General features: G+C 38.9%; 1 protein-coding gene across 1 annotated transcript in view; it reads right to left on the minus strand.

Moving 5' to 3' along the window:
* LOC126484836 (synaptic vesicle glycoprotein 2B-like) overlaps nt 1-3062 on the minus strand; it is a 133619-nt gene extending 130557 nt beyond the window's left edge. The window contains exon 1 of the mRNA XM_050108431.1: nt 3029-3062. The gene's annotated coding sequence lies outside the window, so the exon portion shown is untranslated. The remainder of the gene's footprint in view (nt 1-3028) is intronic.
* Nucleotides 3063-12233: the final 9171 nt, after the last annotated feature.

Consider the following 12233-nt stretch of genomic DNA (forward strand, 5'->3'; position numbering starts at 1 on the left):
ACAACAGATCCCAGCAGCCACATACCAATGGTGAACATGAAGGCATAACCTATTCTTGCTGCCGGTACTGGTACATATTACTTTATAAGCAATATCATCTTGAACTACACAGTGCAGAGGTGCAGGATAGCTGTCACATTTTAGATCAGTTGCACCTAAGGGGTGTCAGCAAGCAATGGTTGCAACTGTAGACATGCAAGGGGGCTTCACACTAAGAGTTGCGATGGCACAACTAACCACTGGCTACTAGTTCTCCTTGTGTAACATTATGCTGAGCTGATTTCTGATTGTGCTCTGTATGGAGGCCAACATTATGCCTCTGAATTATTCTCTTAACTGAGTCACTATTGATTAAGGACTTCTTGTACAGTAAGGGAGCCAGATGTAGAAAATCTGAAAATATTTTGTGAGCTCGCACTATTTTTAAGTGATCATTCTGCTCACTTGTGGCAGGGACTTCCCCCCTCCACTGTAGTTCCTTTTATCATCATTACATCATCAATTGACTACCAGTGGTGAGAATCTTTTACGCTGTCCACATCTGCCACCTATTTTAACATCATAGGAGAGACACGGCTGCTGCCACCAGGTCTTGTAACACATCAGATACAGAACCTGGCAACTGTAAAGCACGTCTGCCATACATACGAACTGTGAGTGAGCTACAATAACACAAACATAGTAAGCAGTGACTCTGTGACTGCTTTCCCATCATAGCTAGAAATATGACTTGGAAGTGTAAAGGTGTAGTCCCTCATGAAATTTACATCGTTGCATGTGTTCCTTTTAAGTATCAGTGTGAAGCTTTTATTTCATTCTGTAATTGTACCCTCAACATTTCTATAGTGCCAATAAACAAGCATTCAGCCTACAGATATTAAGGGAACTGTGACAACATTGTGAATTTAATATATTAATGAGTGTCAGCAAGCAATGGTTGCAACTGTAGACATGCAAGGGGGCTTCACACTAAGACTTGCGATGGCACAACTAACCACTGGCTACTAGTTCTCCTTGTGTAACATTATGCTGAGCTGATTTCTGATTGTGCTCTGTATGGAGGCCAACATTATGCCTCTGAATTATTCTCTTAACTGAGTCACTGTTCTTGACTAGGAGTCGAGAGGACAGCAGTAGGCATACCTGAGAAATGATGCAGCCATTATTGTCCTTGATTGAATGGGTCACTGTATGTAATTAAGTCAGTCATAGAGCTGAATGCAAATCATTATATTCTGCATAGCATCATCTGATTCGAGGTGCCTCCACAACTGATCTATACTTGGTAGGGTGCACGTCTTACCATGTTGTTCATCTTGAATCAATTGGTGTTATGCCATTAGATAATCTGATTTTTTTCCCTCTGTGGATTAAGTTACCAGAATTAGACAAAATACAATATCACTTGGTAGAATCTGCGTCAGTGTGGTGCTTTCAGCAGAAACTGTTCTTGTGCTGATAGAAGCAGTGGAAATATTTCTTCATATTTATTGCCAGTATCTACAGCTATGTATATGTTGCACATAATCCAAACCCTGGAGCTCCACATTGTTCAGAAACTGAGAGACCCACAGCAGTGTCCTTGACATATTATCTTCTTTGAAATGTAAGCATACTACTGAAAACTCATAGGAATCTTCTTTAAAAGCACTTCACCAGTTACATTAGCACTTCAAAATCCATTCTTTTAGCCATTTGCTTTATAGAAAGTCAATTTACTTCTCAAAAGCAGAACAATGAAAATTCACAACATTTTCATGAAAACTGTGCAGATCTGGTTAGACAGAAACACTTGTCTTATGAACACAATGCAGATGGTGGCCGAGATATAGCAGTATGGAACTTAAGTGAACTGTTCTCTGGATACCAACTCACTGAGACATTAAAAAAAGTAGTTGCAGATCTCACTGCATAGGGAACAACTCTGAAGGGCTCTTGCTTAACCCTAATTTCAGTGCATCTGAAAACATCTCTAAACTTAAAGTAAGGACATATAACTGCAAAGAGATGAGTGCGAAGCAACCTGGTGACAAGCAGAGAGTCAACACTATAATCTGCAATCTATCTTCCCCCACTTTCCCTCCCCTGCTGAAAGATCATTTTTAATACAAGACATGCAACAAATGGCACATAACACCCGCACAAGGGCACCCGTACCCAGAGGCAAGGAGGAGCTGTGCCCCTCCCCCTCCTTCCCCACCACCTAGCTCTCAGGGAAAGGGAAAAATATAGTGCAGTCAGGTGTTTTCCTTTCAAAAAATGGTTGAAAAGTTGTTATTATGCAGGTATTTAACAGGGCAAGAACTGGACCTTTTTAATGGCTACTTGCAAGTCACCATTTCTCTTCCAAAATATAAAAAGTACTCCATGCCCCCAGCTATTTGTCCCATTCCCGCATCCCCCCTCCCCCCCTCTCCCTACAAACTATCATATCGGTGATCTTGCACTCACTATTAAGCTTTGCTTCCCTTATGACAATTTTCCCCATTACTCTCAACAGGCAATCACAGCTAATGTGACCTCTTTTTCTCTGCTACTTTATGATGGACAGTCTGCATGTATCTTTTTTATGTACTGTCATGTTTTGTGATGCACTTTTTGTTGGTTACATGGAATTCCTTTTGAATTTCATAGCAAGATTTTAAAAATTACACTGGTTACCTACCTTAGTTATACATTTATGAAAATTGTTTACTTATTAACCTTAACACACTTGATGATGGAAACTAGCTTTCTGAAGCATGTAATGTGGTGAATAAATTAATTTACAGAAGCAGAGGTTGATCATTTCTTTCATTGCTGCTTACTGTCTGTGATTGTCTAGCTGGTTATGAACTAAATATAGATAATTAAAAAGTGTTGCCTTATTAATAAAAAGAATGGAGTCATAGTTTATCCTGTTTCAAAGTGTTGTTCTTATTTAGGATTGTACAGCAGCAATGGAGACGAGATAGTTCTAATATCATTGTGCCATGCTCGCAAGCCAAAACTTTTGGTTGCTGTATTACACATGACAACATGCACTTACCAGTCAACTTTATGCAGGTCTCAAAATCAGAGCTGCTACCAGCAGCTGAAAAAAAGGGCAATCCTTAATAAACAAGTCAAACCTAGTGAAAGTGCATCATGTGCATGCATGAGTGCGCGCACACACACACACACACACACACACACACACACACACACACACACACACACACACACAGAGGGAGAGAGAGAGAGAGAGAGAGAGAGAGAGAGAGGGCATAAAAATCAAAGAAAATTTTTAAATTGGCTGCAAAAGTGTAGACCCATGCCTGTTTCATTGAGACTTTATTTTTTTATTTTGAGGAGTTCTGCCAATACTACAGTGCCAAATAATTAGTCTACAAAAATGTGTACTTTGTTTTTTCCTAAGGTGTAATTTTTCCTTTGATTAATTCATTTTGAATACCTTCATTTTGTATAGTATGAAATTGTTTTGGGTACCTTGCTTCTCTCCTGTTTTGTAGGCAGGTGTCACCACGGCATATATAATTTTTCAGAAAATATGTCTGACTTGTTGACTGATTACAAAGACTGCTTAAGGGCAATTCTTTCTAATCGCACATTATTTTAATATTTCAGTAGAAACATCATCATAGCCAGCAGGATTATTACTTTATAGTGACCAGACGAATTTTGTACTCTGGTTATGGCTTGAATATTTGCAATTAATGTACACTGGTGCTGCATGCACTGATTGTCAAAGTAAATCTAACACATTTATATTTGTTATTTATTTGTGGATACTGTATTTGTCACCAATCTGAGGATATACTAATTGAGTACAATGACAACTGATTTCAAAATGTCTTCATTTCTGCCACAGCTATTTTCTGGGGGCTCATGTTATTCTTGAAGGTTTAATTTTTTGAGCATAGTGGATGTGTATTGCTGTTTTAATAACAGATAGGAGGATTTTAGATAATGAGGTAATTGAGTTTCAACTCTTGATTACAGCTTGTCTTCTGGATTAGGCAGAGCCCTTTCTTCCTAGAACAAGGTACTTTAATCCCAGGACTTAACCATCCCTTGTCCTTGCTTATGTTGATTTTTATTCATGTTTGTTTTAGGAGAAAAATGAGAAAGAGTGCTGTAGGAATATCTGTTTAAGAAAGTGTTAAATTTTCCATTTACATTGTCTTCTTCCCACTGTTCTCTCTGTAATTCCTCTCTAAGCTCTGTAATTGAGTCATTGCTTGTGATTCAGTTTTTTCTGTGATCTGAACTTAACTTTTCACTACACTTTATTGTTAACATTTGACAGTCATAGCCTATAAACCATTGACTATCACTTTGACATCAAAATTGCAGAAAATAATTGGATCTGAAAACATGTTGCCAGAGGCTATTCCACTATCTACTTATTTTAATACAGCAAATTTTACTGTGGGAAATAATCCAAAACTAGACATCAGCAATCTGATGTCCTTAGACATACTTTATCAGTAATATCTGAGAGAAAATCAGTGTTAAAATCACCATAAATAAAGAGTATCCATTTAAATTTACATAACCTTACTGAAACTGCTTCAAGCTGCTTTAAGAAGTTGCAAATATTTCCTGCTGGTGGCCTGTAAAATGTCAATACTGTTAGCTTGTTTATTTCCTGAACCACTCTTATGGCACAACATTTAAAGGGCTTCTCAGCAAAATATTCGTTAACCTGAAGGGCCTCGGACTTAACTTTGTTTTTTATAAAAGGTAGCCAGTAACCCTCCCTCTTAACAGTTCTACATTAATATGTTATTAACCCGTATCTGTCAAAATGTACCTGTATAATTTCAGTGATTTGTATGTAATGTTCTGACAAGCACAACTTGTCTATTGACAATCCATTAGCCATTTCATATTCCTGCTTGGATGTTAAAGGTTCAGCCTTCGTACTCTTTAAGATTCATGTCTTTGTCCAATTGCAGCATTTAGTTTTGTTAGAAGCTGTTTCAAAAATAACTATCTTTATTCTGCACCTCTGCCTTTTGGATGAGTTAACCATAAAAATGACCAAGGAAAAATGTAAATCACTGGAATGTAATGGGAACTGCTTTGATCAGATTGTTAGAATGTAATATTGGATGCTCCCTAAAATGTTGATTGTGATGACAGACTGATCTTCAATGTATGTGGGAAGGTGACATTGGGTTGTGAGTTGGCAAAGTCAATGAATGTTGTAATAGACTCATCTATAGTGTAGCCTAATGTCTCCATTCACAACATATTGAATACACTTTGCCATGTTTGTACTTTGTCACAGAAAATAAAACTGCAGGGTTCATTCAGAAAACCTAAATTACATTATGAGCAAATCTCTGACAAGTAATCTGGTGTGTACTGTGTGCACAAATCACATATAAACTATGAAAAATGCAAGGGAGAGGACCATTATGTAACTTTTACCAATCAGATTCTATGCTTTTGGCAATTAGCCACACAAAAAGCCTCTTTATTAGAAGCATTCAGATGCAAACCACACCATGAATGCAGCTTAGTGGGAAAGGATTTAAGCCCCAATTTGTACTTTATTTTATAAGATACATTTTTCACAGTAAGATGACTTAGTTGTGTTGTCACTTACCTTCCAGTGTAGTGGGTGTCATTATCTTCCAGTAAAAATATCTGACTGGCAATTGGTACAACTCTGTCTCAGTCTCAGAGCAGGAATGAACAATTAGCTCAAGGAAACCTGTACTGTACACTGCAATGTGACATGAAAAAATATTGTCTATTTGCTAACATGTTCCAGGTTGAGATAAGAGGAAATTTATTATCAGGTAAAGAAGTGTTGACCAGACAACTGATAACAGCATGAGACAAAATAGCCTTTATGAAGGAACTCACTCCTGAAAAGCCAATGGTTGTGTATTTCTTTACCACTGATATACAAATCAAAATAAATTGTCATAAAGTGCTTTGATTGCTACTGTTAATTACATACAGTCGCTTAGCTGTGAATTCCTGCACTTTTCTAGTTTAACTGTCTTTCCCTGTTTGAAGAGATTTTGGGATTGCAACTGGTCATTGTAAACTTCACTTCATGATATTTCAACTGGGCACCTGCCAGTCATCTTCAGATGAACTGATGAAGATGTCACCGCTCCTCCTTATATAGTGCACTGAGAGTATTGCTGCACAATGACAGAAGGACCACATTGCCCAGTGGCAGCGCCCTCACTGGTAGAAATCCAAAGATCACTTGTTTTCATCATTGCCACTCGCCGCAGACATCAGAGTATTCTGATGCTTTCGTCTTGAGCAAATCTTTGGAGATGACAAGATTCCATGCATTATCCAGCTGGTAGTCACTGTTATGTTTCATTAGATTTTCCAAAATGCATATTTCAATGCAATCTATTATAATGGAGTCCCAAAAAGATGTTGCTGTGGCCAAAATTAATATTTTGTCTTAGTCAGTTGGATGTCCATTGAAGATACAATGTTCTGCGATTGCAGATTTGCTGGGTTGCAGACGGCAAGTGTAATGTTTATGTTCCATGCAGCATTCTTCCATTGTGCATGTTATTTGTCCCATACAGGCCATTACAAACTGCAAGGTATTTTGTAAATTCCCATCTTCCACAATAATGAATTATCCTTCCATGAGTAGACGATAAGGTGTTGCATGTTCACACCACATCAACATAACGTGGAGATTGGTGGCTTGCCCATTCAGGAAGCAGGATAGGTGATGATGATCAGACAACACAGTAGAGAACTAGTGCATGCACTTGAGTTTTGGGAACATGTCACCTGGTGAGATGAATGATATTTTTTGTTACACCAGCTCAATGGTCATGTCTGGATATGCCATCATCAAACAGCTGTTCAAAAATACACGAAGCCACAGATGTAGGCTGGTGGGGTAGATTATTATGCTATGACAACATTCAAGTGGGACTTATGGTAGTAACTGAAGGCATCATGACAGCTGGGGACAGGTGAAAATTACTGCAGATGACTTGCATTCCTTCTTGCTTCCAGTCTTCCCTGATGACAACTTCCAGCAGGATAAGTGTGCATGTCACAAAGCCAGAATCATGCTATAGTGGTCTGAGAAGCATGATAAGTGAACTCATATTGATGTCTTGGTTGCTAAATTCACCTGATTTGATCCTAGTCTAACACATTGGTCACCAGTTCTACACACTCAAACCACTGGCCCATAATTTATGGGAATTGCATGCACTGTGCATAGATATCTGGTGCCACATACTTCTGGATTCCTACCATGGACGTATCGAATCCATGCCACACAGAGTTGCAGCTTAATGCATTCCACAGGAGAATCAGCTTGCTACTAAGCAGGTTGTCATAATATTTTGCTTCATCAGTATAGCTTAAGTGTTAATAAGTCTCTTTCAGATGTATTTGTGTGGAATGTAGCATTATATGGAAGAGAAATGTGGTGTTACAGAATAATGCTGAAACTTAGAAGTAGCCACTGCTATGCACAATACAGTAGTTTGTGGAATACACATGTAGATGTAGAAAGACTGAGTGCCTAATAAAGAAATAAAGTACTGAATTTGTGAGAAAAGTCTTTTATTACACAACTTAACAAAAAGAATGGTTATGATGAGGTTTGCGCAGGATAGACTAGGACGGAAATATCCATAAAAGCAGTCTTCAATCTGAAGACTATTTGATTCGGTTTCATTAATGCAGGGATACAAAAACAACAATGGTGTCAGCCTACTGTTGCCTGCACCAAACCTGAGTTTACTGTGCTGTTTTGCTACCTCTGGTTCCAGTACAGCCAATCAGTAACCTTAAAAAGTAGTAGGTTACCCTTTGCTAGTTACTTATTAGACATGAGTTATTCAGGCCACAATGAGCCATCTTTTGACCCCCCCCCCCCCCCCCCCCCCCGAGCTTCTCGTTGGAAGAGATGTGGAGTAGTTTCATTCTCTTCATTACACAGTCTACATTTAGGAGCTTCTTACTCTATACCACTGTGAGTAGGTGTTTCTTAAAGTTCCCATGGCCTTTCGTGAGCCCTACCATGAGTTTAATCTGCCTCCCATTGAAGTTCAGGGTTAGAGAACTTCTCTTCAACATCCAGAGTGGTAGCTGCCAGGTTATCCTGTTGCTGCACTTTGGTCATTGTGGACCACAATGTTACTGATCTCCACTCAGGGAGGGCACAGCCTTTCGATGTTAATCATGTTAGGGCCTACAGTTTGAATACCACTATTCTCTGTGCTGTATTCCACAGCCCAAGCCAGGCTGTCAGTCTGGATGTGGTTTCCATTCATTGGCCACAGCACTTGGTCCCTGTCAGCTACTACCATCCTGCTGACATCAGCAAGCTGCCTATGCTCACCTCTGCCCTGGAGGTCCTGCCGATAGCAGGTCACTGAGCTTCTGTAACTCACTACATCATCCTGGGGCAAATGGTCTCCATTCCAGCAGTGAACACATCTCTGTACCTAACATGAATAAAAGCATAATTCATTTCGGGACATCTTACGAGTGGCCTGCCACTCAATTCCAGTCACACAATGACTCTCAATCCATGACCAGATGTAGAATGCAGTGCTTCATCCTGAACTTCATTCACTCATAGAGAGGGCACTCTGGTTGTGTAGCCAGCTCCAGTTTGTGATTTCAGCAGTATGGGTTTGGTGAGTGGGCTATGACAATAGCGGATAAAATTGAGTTGCATAGAAATTTCCGTGTATGGTGTAAGAAATCAGAATGACCTGGTGACTTGCCATGTTTTAACGTGGGCATGCCATTTTTCATAACACAAGCAGGCGCGTGGTACACTTTGTACACATGAAAAGAAAAGCTTTCCTTATGTTACCAAAGTATGTCATGTATGATCAGAATCACAGTTAAATTTAGTTTGTTTAAACAAGGAGAAAATAAACTTACATAATATGAGCTAAACTACTGTTTATTAAACAATAATGAAATAAATTTTTGCTATAACTCTCTGTTGCCAAGGACAGGTGTTAAAGAGACAGTAATGATGCATTAGAAGCATTAAGCAGTGCACTTGCATCAGATCTCGGCCAGAAGCTTATTCAATCACTAATTATCTCTTAGGCAACTGCCTCAGTGTGGGATTATGTTGCTAGTTCATAACTGGAGTCATTTTTTTGAACTGATCATAAATTTTTCCTCAACAAGCTCACTTTGTATTTTATATTACTGCTGCTCCCTTGGACGTATGATAACGCAATTTGTTGCTGTGTTACCTGAAACAATACTGAGGGAATAGGTATAGGTTTGCAGTTGTAAAACCAAAATGGAACTGCACAAAATCATTTTATTTTTGGTTGGCATACTTTATACATAGGTGCACCCACTTGAGGGTTAAAGGGCATTGTACAGAGTACTGTTTACAGCCAGTGAGGTGTCAACATTGTACTTTGACAGGTCGCAAATTGCCTTGTAAGCGTGCAGTACAAACTATGCATGGGAGTTGCTGACATTATGGACATGAGGCTCATCAGTGTTCAGAGTCTCAATGGGCTATGTTCCATCATAAGAATTAATGTCTTTTCCTTATACCCCTGCCCAGGTGTTCATGACTGTGGTATCATGTATCAATACCACCATACAATGTATCAAGGTTGGTAACGGACAGTGTTTCCATTAGATACCAATAGCAGTCACGTGGAATCTGGTGGACCCAATGGAACACACCCCCTGAGCCATGCCTCCAGCAGTTCTGGATAATGAGAGCCTTTGCTGCGGTGATATAGGATGACCAGCAGCAGCTGCTCAACCTGCTTGCACTCAAATCAACTAGTCATGGTTCCAACACCATAATTTGTGCTCAGTACAGTGAGACTCTTTCTCACTGACACTTGCTGCATCTGCTCCTATCCAGCTTTCCAATGACAACAGTTGTCACACCACTCCATAGCTTCACTGTTGTGTATGAAGTCATACACAACAGTCATAGCTGCTATTGCTTTGTTGTTGTGTGGTGTACTTCAAGTATATTGCATTTTTTTGATAGAAGTTGCACAAATGCCAAAAAACAGGCAATGGTGCCACAGGAAGCAGATGTAAATTTGGTGAAACAGATGGCCAAAATATTGGAGAGGAATGCTGCATTACGAGGGCAGGCAGACACTTTAATAGCAGATGATGAGCAGAGACTGAGTGAACTAGCTGAGATGGTGGAGGCAAATGATTTGATCTACATCTGCATCTACATCTACACTCTACAAACCACCATGAAGTGCATGGCAGAGGGTACGTCTCATTGTACCAGTTATTGGGGTTTCTTCCCATTCCATTCAGATGTGGATAGAAAAAACTGATCCAATTCCTCTGTGCATGCTGTACTTATTCTGATCTTATCTTCACGATTCCTATGTGAGCAATATGTAAGGAGTTCAAGTATATTCCTAGAGTCATCATTTTAAGTCGGTTCTTGAAACTCTGTTAGTAGATTTTCTTGGTATAGTTTATGTCTATCTTCAAGAGTCTGCCAGTTCAGTTTCTTCAACATGTCTGTGAAACTCTCCCATGGGTCAAAAGACCTGTTACTATTTCTCTGTACACAGTCGATATCTCATTTTAGTCCAATTTGGTAAAGCTCTCACAAACTTTTGCAATATTCTAGAATGGGCTGCACAAGTGCTTTGTAAGCTGATTGCACTTACCCAGTCTTCTACCAATAAATTTAAGCCTACCACTTGCTTAAGCCAAACACTGCCTATGTGATCATTCCAATTTATATCCGTACAAAGTGTTACACCAAGGTATTCATTTGAGTTAGCTGATTATAACTGTGACTCCTTGATATAATAGTTATAGGACACTATGTTTCTTCATTTTGTGAAGTGCATAATTTTACGTTTCTAAACATTTAAAGTAAGTTGCCAATCTTGAAACCACTTTGAAATCTTGTCAAGATCTGACTCAATATTTATGCAGCTTTTTTTCAGATTTTACTTCATTGCACATAATTGGATCATCTGTAAAAATTCTGAGGTTGTTATTAATATCGTCTGCATGTCATTAATCCACAACATGAACAGCAAGGATTCCAACACACATCCTTGGGGCACACCTGAAATTACTTCTACATCTGATGATGACTCTCCATCCAAAATAACATGTTGTGTCCTCCATACCAAAAAGTTCTCAATCCAGTCACATATTTCACATGATTTCCTATACAATTGTACTTTTGACAGTCAATGAGAGTGTGGTACTGAGTCAAATACTTTTCAGAAGTCAAAAAATACTGTGTCTACCTGACTACCTTGATCCAAAGCTTTGAGTATGTCATGCGAGAAAAGCGTGAGTTGGTTTTCACATGGTCAATGTTTTCTGAACCCATGCTGGTTGTCATGGAGGGGGTCATTCTGTTCAAGATACCTTGTTATGTTTGAGTTCAGAATGTGTTCTAAGATTCTGCAACAAATTGATGTCAAGGATATCGGACGGTAATTTCTTGTAGACAGGTATGACATGTGCTTTTTTTTTCAGCAACTCGGCATGGATTTTGTTCGTGGGATATACAATAGAGTATAGTTAGAAGAGGGGCTAATTCATCCACAAATTCAGTACAGAATCTGATAGGAATTCCAGGGGGTCTGGAGCTTTGTTCAGTGTTACTGATTTCAGCTGTTTCTCAACACTGCTCTCAGTAATACTTATTTCACTCACCTTTCTAGTGGTATGAGGATAAAATTGGGGCACTTCTCCTGGGTTTTCCTTTGTAGAGAAATACTTGAAACTGGAGCTAAGCATTTCAGTTTAAGCTTTGCTACCCTCAATTTCAGTTCCTGTCTCATTTGCTTGGCAGTGGACCCTAACTTTGGTGTTACTAATAGCCTTTAAATATTACTATAATTTCTTTGGATTTTGTGAAAGATCATTTGACAATATTCTGCTTCAATAGCAATTGCAGGCTTCACACGTGTCTCTCTTGACAGCCAAAAACATTTCATTCAGCAACACTCTATCTATAGCCCTATGCTTCATTACACACCTATTATGCAATAATCTCTGTTTCTTTAGATGTTTCTTAACAGTGACTGTATATCATTGAGATCCCTCCTATTATGAACTGTTCTTCTGGGTACATATCTATCCAGTGAATATGTGATCATTCCAATTTATATCCCTACAAAGTACTACACCCCGGTATTTGTATGAGTTGGCTGATTCTAACTGTGACTCATTGATATTATAGTCATAGGATACTATGTTTCTTCATTTCATGAAGTGCACAATTTTACATT

Source organism: Schistocerca serialis, chromosome 6 (assembly GCF_023864345.2).
Source record: "Schistocerca serialis cubense isolate TAMUIC-IGC-003099 chromosome 6, iqSchSeri2.2, whole genome shotgun sequence".
Taxonomy (NCBI): domain Eukaryota; kingdom Metazoa; phylum Arthropoda; class Insecta; order Orthoptera; family Acrididae; genus Schistocerca; species Schistocerca serialis.